Here is a 9,288-nt window from a genome sequence, read left to right as displayed (position 1 = left end):
GTTCCATAAGGTTTTTCCATCTCTACAAAATTTTGTGATTTCAGTTGAAGAGCAGACTCTCTAAATCATTCTGTCATATCAAATCAGTATCCCCTGTCTGCTTTTTGCAGTAGGAGTGGACTTGTTGGGCCATAGTATCTCTTCCTTTCTCCCAGTGCTAAAAGGAAATTGGAGATGGTGTCGGTAAATTATTCACTTCTAAATGTTGTTGATTTGGAATCAAATAATATATGAACTGTAAGGAATCTTAGAAGTCATTTTGCCCAAGCCCACTGAAGTTGAATGAGGAAATAGTGACTTGTCCAAGATCAAAAAGATAATAAATGAATGCAGACATTATAAATCAGAGCCTGGTCTTTCTTCTGTTTCACATACTAAGATAACTACTTTTTTGCCCTGCTCATGTCACTTCTCTTTCCCAGTAGAAACATCAGCCCCATGGTACCAGGAAACCAAACACAATTCATTGAATTTCTTCTCCTGGGATTTTCAAGGGCACCAGAGCAGCAGAGGTATCTCTTTGGCCTGTTCTTGAGCATGTACTTGGCTGCCATTTTGGGAAACCTGCTCTTAATGCCAACCAATACCTCTGACTCTCACCTTGATACACCCATGTACTTCTTTGTCTCCCATCTGTCCTTTGTGGATCTCTGTATTGTAACCACTACAGTCCCAAAGACGCTGGTGAACATCTTAACACAAAGCAAGATTATATCTTATGCTGGTTGTCTTCTCCATTTGTGCTTCTTTATGTCTTTAAACTTGTGTGGACAGTTTCCTCCTCCCTGCAATGGTCTATGACTATTTTGTGGCTATCTGTCACCCTCTGCACTATACAATCATCATGAGGCCTATACTCTGTGTCCTCTTGGTGTTACTCTCCTGGATAATAGGACTTGTAGAGTCCCTAATTCAGAATCTGATGGTAACAAGGCTCTTCTGTTGAGATCGTGAAATTCAGCACTTATTTTGTGAGTTTCATTAAATTATGAAACTCTCTTGCTCTGACATCTTCATAAATTATATGGCATTATATATTGTTACTGCAATACTAGGCATTGTTCTATTCACAGGGATTATTTTTTCATGCAGTAAGATCTGTTCTTCCATTGTGAAAATTCCAACTGCTATGGGTAAGTACAAAGCCTTTTCTACCTGTGGATCTCCTCTCTGTTGTTTCTTTATTCTATGGCACAGGGCTGGGAGTGTATTTCAGCTCTTCCACTACTCACTATTCCTGGAAAAGCACAATTGCTTCAGCAATATATGCTGTGGTCACACCCATATTGAACCCCTACATTTATAGCCTTAGAAATAATGACATAAAAGATGCCCTTAGGAGGCTCATTGTCAGAGTAACTAACTGGAGTTATGGGAATACAACACTGCTACTTAAGAAAAAATTTTGGGAATCAACACTCTTGTATTCCTTAGTTCTCTCTCCAATCAAATCCATCCTCCATTTAGCTACTGAAGAGATTTTCCCAAAGTACAACTTTGACCTTTTCACCCCCACCCACCAATTCAATTAATGCTCTCTACTGTCTCCAGCCTCAAACACTAAATCATCTGTCCAAAATTCAAATTCCTTATAACCTGGCCCCTTTCTACCTTTGCAGTCTTCTACTACATTATTTGCTACCATAAATTCTTTGCTCCAGTGACATTAGTCTTTTTACTCATTCATGAATAAAACACTCCATTTCTTGACTTCAGGTGTTTTCTAAGTCTGTTTTCCATTCTCTCTATATATATTGTCTTATTTTACTTCTTTTAAGTCCCAACTTTTTTAAAATCCTATCTTTGAAATTGTTCCCCAGTCCTCTCATTTTTATTGCCTGCCCTCTGTTGATGATATCCTGTGAATTTTATATATAGCCTGAGGGTATATGTTCCTTTATATGTTATTTCTTCTGTTAGATTATGAGGTCCTCAATGTCAGGAAATATTTTTGCCTCCTTTTGTATACCCAAAGCTTAGCACAGTGACTAACATATAATAGGTACCTCATAAATGTTAATTGATGGACATCAAGTTTCCTACATTACTAAATCTGTTCCTGTTGACTTCAAAGGACTTTGACATTTTTCTTTATTGTCTCTATTCTTGGAGTTCCCACCACAGCCATAGCTGGTTCAACATTTCTTGTTTCTTCAGGACATTTTCCAGCTCAAAAAGTACTGGAAAAGAAATGATGAAGTCAGAATTTTGGCCCTCTGTGTGCACTTATAATCTATGTGCCATTGGCAAAAATAATTTAATGTCTTTAACCCTTAAATTCTTCATCCCTAAACTGGAAATTGGAAAACCAGTCCTAACTATCAGACAGACCATTTCTCTACATCAAATGAAATACTGTATATGAAGGAGCTTTGTAAACTATGGAATGATATATAGCTAAAGTAAAGAAAGAAGAAAGTAGAAAAAACAAATATGGGATTCCATCATTGTGAGTTTATGTCCCAACTCTTCCATGCCTTAGTAGATAACCATTATGAGTGGGAGAAAATGAAAAAAATCATCACAGAGTATTAAACATATTCTTTATAAGGTTCTTTATCCTTTGCCTGACACTATAGGTGAAGTCGTTCTAGTTTATTTGGATTGCAAAGAACTAGAGTTATGGAGATATAGCCTTTGAGAAACTCATGTCAGTTCCATTTCACTATAAAACATCGTGTGTGTGTGTGTGTGTGTGTGTGTGTGTGTGTGTGTGTGTGTATACATATCACTTGAAAGTTTAATTGCTTTCATGATCATCTTTATCATTATCATTCTCAGACATGGGTCTGAATATATCACTAATATGCTTAAGATGCTTCACTGCTTCCCTATTATATACAAGGATAAATTCCATCTCCTGTGAATTTTAAAATCCTTCATAACCTAATTACATAATATGATCTTTGCTGATTTCACATCCCTGACTCAACATATTATACCTTCATCAAACTCACCTATTTATAATAATGTTCTGAATCTTTCTTCAGTGTCCATACATGGAACAGATGTCAGTACATATTCACCTCAGTATCTTGTATTCCTTACCTCTTGTCAATGCTGAGTTCAAGTGTCAATTCCAAAAAGAATTCATGATTTCCCCAGTAGATCATGTTGCTCTCCACTCCTACCTAATTTACAGCATATAATATAAATTATTTCTCACCAAAAATGAGATCCATTTCCTCTTCTTTTCTGACCATTATCAACTGTAAGTATGAACAAATGAATTGAACAAGGTAACATTTTTCATTTTGAAAGAACAGTAGTACAGATATGTAGTTATCAATATCTCCAAAATTCTCAATAGCCCAATTAATTACAATAGCAAACAAACATACTATCATATTTCACATAAATTGCTGTATAGCATTTTTAAAAGTCTGTGAATTGGTGGATATTTGTCACAATTTTTACAAACATAGCAATCTTTCAACCTTGGTAATAAACATATTTTTAAACAAAGTAAAACTCATTTTGGGTTAAGAACATAATCAAGAAATCTAGAGATCATTCTGGTGGAAGTAAAGTAGTGAGCTGAAGAGTTATAAATGAAAGATGCTCCTTTTTGGAGGCTTTTTAGGGGTACAAATGCCCTGAGATTAATTGCCCCAACTTCCATTCACATATTTAGAAATGTGGGAAGGTTGGGGGTTATAAAATGTATTTCACTTCAGCTCCTAGAATGGGCCTTACCTCGTGGTAGGGGCAGGCAAAATGACCAGAGATTGTTAAAAAATTTTCCAAAAATCATATTTTAAAAACCCTTAAAATCAGTTGATCTATTTAGCACATTAAATTTTCCAACAGTTGTTATAGCAATTGCAACCAGTTCTGATGAAGTCCATCTATCCTCTATGTGACAATTTACAAAATCAAAATAGAAAAGCTGTTTTTTTTTCATAATGGGCTTAATTACAATAATATTTGTTCAATATAGTTATAGAGGAAAATCAAGAGAATTTAACAGTAGTCAAAACTCAGTACATTAAAATGAACAATATAACAGAATAATATTGAATGCAGTAATAAGTGAATTTAAAATCACAAAGTTAGACCTTAAACAAAGCAAATGGTAAAATGCAATTGAATACAGAGATTTTTTTAATAAACCATTGGAGTCTGAAATGTCTTAAAATATATAACCTCCAGTCTCTTTAAAGTTCTTTGGGGTTTTTTTTGGGGGGGGGGGGTTAATTATCCATTTAGGTGTCTATTGTCCGAAGGCAAATTGATAATGGGTAAGCAATGAGGTCCAAGCAATCTGCTCAGGGCCACATGGCCATGAAGTGTCTCAGGCCAGATTTCAACCAGAGACCTCCCTTCTCTGGGTCTGGCTCTCAGTCTACTGAGACACCCAGCTGCCTCCCCAAAGTTAGCTAAAGGGTGGTACAGAGCTGAATATTTTCCCTGACACGCAGGTGAAGTCAATAAAAGGATCAATGCAATTAAAAGATATTCTTGTAAAATAGCCATGGTTTTAAGTTCCTGTTTGTAAGTCTCTTTCTTCTCCTCTACCTTTTCTCTCTCCCCACCTATGATCCATCCACATGGTCAATATCCACCCCCCCGTCCATGTGGAGGCTTAGCCTAAGGGAAAATTACCCCCTTTGTTACCAGCTGGTTTTTGATCTTGAAGAAACTGGGTCTGCTAACAGCAACCTGGGTAATGAGCCAGCTGAGGTCCTGTGCGTGGGTCTGGGGTGCAGAAACAGGCAGGCATCAGCCAGTATATGGTTGCAGGCAGGAACACAGGCAGGCAGAGCCAGGAGAGCAGGCACCAGGTGAGAACTGAGAGAACACTGGGGTGGGCAGGGCCGGGACAGGAATGCAGACAAGCAAGGCTGGGAGCCAGAGCTGGCAGCCAGGGTGGGCAGGTGAGCTGCAATCTGGGTCAAACAGCACACCAGTCTGGAACAGATGGCTGCAGGCAGGCAGGGAGAAGCAGGAGAGCCAGGTGGGGTGAGCTATCTAATGGCTGGAATGAGCAGCAGCTTTGCAAGGGTAAAAAAAAAAAACATTGACCAGAGAAACGTGGCTTAAAAAAAATTCTAGGCTAAAAAATTTGAGAAGTCCTCATCCAATCTAGTGGTCGCCATAACTGTAACAGTTAAAAATTTATGGAAACTGAGGTGGGGTAGAAATTAGTTTCTCTCTGCAAGGAGTAGTATATTTTTAGAGGTTTATTGAAGATTAAAATATAAAGAAAATACAAGTAAGAGAGGCACGTGTATAGGCCCAAAGAGCCTATTCAAGACCACTCACATCTTGCCTGCTAGGTGGAGAGCCACGTCTGCTCCCAAGTGGAAGTAGGAAAGAGAAGAGAGCTTTTCTACAACCAGGTTAAATACCCCATCTCATTCTTGGCCCAAATGAGGTTACAAGGCATTCTGGGGAAGTGGAATAAGGACTTCTGGGGATTAACGTCCTGGATTCAAGTCTCCATTTTTACACCCTTCAAACTTCAGATTTCCCTTGCTCTTGGCCATTCCCCTGTTCACAGAAGGGATTATTTAAGTATACTATTTCCTCTTTTGTTAATCTAGGCAATTTATATTTTTGTAAATATTCACCCATTTCACCTATATTGTCATGGTTAGTGCCATATAATTGAGCAAAATAGTTCTTAATAATTACCTTAATATTCTCTTTATTAGCAATGAGATCATCCTTTTCATCTTTGATACTATCAATTTGACCCTACCATCTTTCTTTTTTTATTTGATTAACCAATGATTTATCTATTTTATTTTTCTAAAGTAGCAGCTCCTTCTCTTATTTATTAGTTCAATAGTTCTTTTACTTTCAATTTTATTAATGTTTTCTTTAATTTTTATAATTTAGAATTTAGTTTTTATCTGGGGATTTTAGTTTGTTCTCTTTCTAATTATTTTTAAGATGGAAGCCCAATTTATTGATCTCTTTCCTCTCTGTTTGGTTGGTATAGACACTCAATGATATAAATGTTCCCCTGAGTACTGCTTTGAATGTATCCCATAGGTTTTGATATGTTGTCTCCTCATTGTCATTCTCTTTAATGAAGTCCATAATTGTTTCTATGATTGTTTCCTTGATCCACCTGTTTTGAAGAATTAGATTATTTAGTTTGTAATTAATTTTAAATTTGCCTTTCAATGGACACTTGCTAATTATAGTTTTATTGCAATATGATATGAAAATTTTGTGTTTATTATTTCTGCTTTCTGCATTTGTTTGCAATATTTCTATGTCCTAGAACATGGTTGATCTTTGTATATTGTAAGATAAGAGATGAGAGATTTTTCCATGGACAAGAGATCATCTCTTGGAAGGGACTTGCTGAAGGAAGAGCAGAGGAAGGGAAATGAGAAGCTGAGAGTTCTAATGAAGAAACAGAGGCTGTGAGATCCAATAGACAATCACTTCTAACTTAGGGAAGGAGAGAGTGAAGTGGATTCCCAGAAGCTCAGAAGAAACCAGTTCCCTTGGAGATCAACTGCCCTTCCTGAGCCCCTGAACACCTCTAACCAGGCCCTTTGTGACAGCAATTTAAAGTCCTCAGTGGTGCTATGGATTGGGACTTTTTGAAGAGAGCCATCCACAGATCCTTTCTCTCTCTGTCTCTCTCTGCCTTACTTGTTACTGGACTCCTATATTCAAGTTTAGTAAGCTTAAGAGTAGAGACTAAAGGCATTTGGCAAGAAGAGGTATCAAGACTGAGAAGCCTTGAACCCCTAGACTTTGGAGGGCCAGTTTGCCAGAGGGGATAACTATAGGGCTTCCCTATTTACCCACTTTCCCATTTGATACCCGTGACACCTCTTCCCTACCTGAACCCCAATAAATCACCTGTCATTCAAGATTTAGGTCTGGGCCAGTCATTAGTCAACATTGTTGAGGGGACTGAATATTTGGGGAGGGTCACACCTCTCCCCAAAGGGAGGTTGACTTCTAGGTCTCAAGGCTTCAAGGTTGCCTGATCCAAGGAATTCACATCTCTTACTGACAATTGGGTAGCCCTAAGATCTTGAAAGGGATTAACAGTTTATGTCCCTGGGGGAAGCAGAGGCATAAGAAATTAACTTACCTCTCAAGGCACCTCAGAGTGTGTGTGTGTGGGGAAATATTGTCATCTCACTAAGGCTTCCTTCTCTAGGCCCTGTCATCCATCTCCCAGAAAACACTCTCTGGCAAGACATACTTCCCTTTCAAGGAGATAGGGCTAGGCTATCACCCCTCAGAAAGGAAGGGAGGAGAAGAATCTCCTTGCTCTCACAACCTTATTCCCTCTTTATCTCCATTATCTTTATCCCTTCTCCTAATCCCTATATTATAAGTAGCACCCCAGTTAGAGAACAAGAATCCCACCATTGGCAGTTACTGTCAGTTGGGAGTGACTCGGGGGGGAGAGGTAGCCATCTTGTTACATAAAATCCTGTGAACAGTGAACAGTGCTCATAGTAGGAAAGGACTTACAGGGCAGATTCAAACAAATAACTTTTTTCTTGTGGGGTAGGAAAGATCTGAGAATTGAATTGAGCAGGGTGGGAAGGAGGAGCCAAGGAAGAAGTGTGAAAGGATACAGCGGTATTAGGATTGGAGGAATCAGTAAGGTGTGAAGTAGAGGCATTAGGATCAGAAGTATGGGTAGTGTGTGAACTTAGAGTTGATTGTATAGGGTCTGAAGCATGGGTGTGGTGTGTACTTAGAGTTGAGGTTGTAGGATCAGAAGCATGAGTGGGGTTTTCTGAGGCCGAGGGGGTGAGTTGACTAGGAGGGTTAATGTCCAGAGTTTCTGATAATGTTCTTAACTCTCTTTTAATGTTTCTCATAAAAGTTATGATCTCCCCATGACGTCCCTCCATAAGCTCCTCTATAAGCTCCTGCCGAGTGTTTAGTTCTATAATTTGTTGAATATTAGAGGGAGCAACTTGTTGGTTTGACTGAGAAATGAGTTCTTCAAGGAAATACAATATTACAATTACAATAATCAAAAACTCAAAGGAAAGTAGTATGTAGATTAAATTTTGCCATAAGTTCCATGGAATAAGCCCTTTCAGAGAGACAAGGAATTCTGTATTTACAAGATTGGTCATGGGGCTGATGAGTCAGCTGTTAAGTTGCAGACCAATGCTTGTACTAAGAAAAAAACAAAGTATTTACTGAAACGCCAGTTGTTAACTAAGTTCTGAACTGGCTGTAACTCCATGTTTCTAAAGTAAACACGTGGGAAGCAGGACAAGGCCAAAAGCTTTCCCAGGTTTTTCTAGTCCTAATTTAGGCAGTTGCTAGCCAGGACCTTAGGGCCCTGTTGCTAAGATCTAAAACAGCTTAATTAAGGAGAATCAAAAAGGTTTTTTACTCACCCGTTCTTGCAGCTGTATTTTTGAAGCCAAGTTAAAAAATAAAAGAAAACTGACTGATAGAGCAAGTAAGAAAGCAAAGAGATAAAGGAAAGAGATTTCACAGAAACTTTTTGAGGGTTTTCTCACCAATTTCATGGTCAGCCATAAACTGTAATAATTAAAATAGTTGAAGCCATAAACTGTAGTGATTAAAATAGTGGAGGATATAAATTGTAGTAGATAAAAGAGTGGATGAGTAAGTTGTGACCACAGGAAATATGTTTTCCCTACAGTGTCTTGTTTTAAAATCAAATATAAGGTGGTCGCCAGGGAAATATTCCCAATTATTAAATATATACCCAAGTCAGCTGGGTTTTATAAAGATTTTAATTAATACAAATGAGGAATTAAAGAAAGAGAGAAAGAGAGAAAAAAGGAAATAATGAAAAAAGGATAGGTCGGCCCAGGGCAGCCCTGGCCAACCCAGGCCTAAGCCTTAAGAGAAAGATCAGTCAGTCTTTTATCACTCACCATAAGATCTGTTCAAGCAAGGATTCAGAGGAACAGAGTCTCCTCAGAGGGAGATCCAGCCAGAGTCAGCCTCCCTCAGACTGTCTTCAAGAGATTGTCCTCAAGAGCTTCTCCCAACAGACTCCTTAGAGATGGTTTTTTCTCTCAGATTTCTCATCTCCTTATAAAGGGAATTTTCTCCTATGTCACCTCCCCCAAGTTCTCCCATCTACCAATCACAGTAGACATTTTTCAAAGGACAGGCCATTCTTAGTTCACACCTGAGTATACTAATCTTTTGAGTAATTCACACCTGAGTAGACTAGAATCTCTGAGTAATTTTTCATGTCTTTGCTCCTTGTAAGTTCACAAGTTGCCTGACCTTTATAGGTATTTAACACCCCTTTGTATTAGTTCTAAAAAATAGGCATGGCTTAAGAACTTTTTGTCTTAC

The 9,288-nt window shown here is 38.2% G+C and overlaps 1 pseudogene; it reads left to right on the top strand.

Moving 5' to 3' along the window:
• The first annotated feature begins 438 nt into the window (after positions 1–438).
• LOC107652064 (olfactory receptor 7A10-like) lies at positions 439–1,532 on the top strand (annotated as a pseudogene).
• Positions 1,533–9,288: the final 7,756 nt, after the last annotated feature.

The sequence above is a fragment of the Monodelphis domestica genome, chromosome 3, assembly GCF_027887165.1.
Source record: "Monodelphis domestica isolate mMonDom1 chromosome 3, mMonDom1.pri, whole genome shotgun sequence".
Lineage (NCBI taxonomy): Eukaryota > Metazoa > Chordata > Mammalia > Didelphimorphia > Didelphidae > Monodelphis > Monodelphis domestica.
This window is presented reverse-complemented; position numbering and strand designations above follow the sequence as displayed.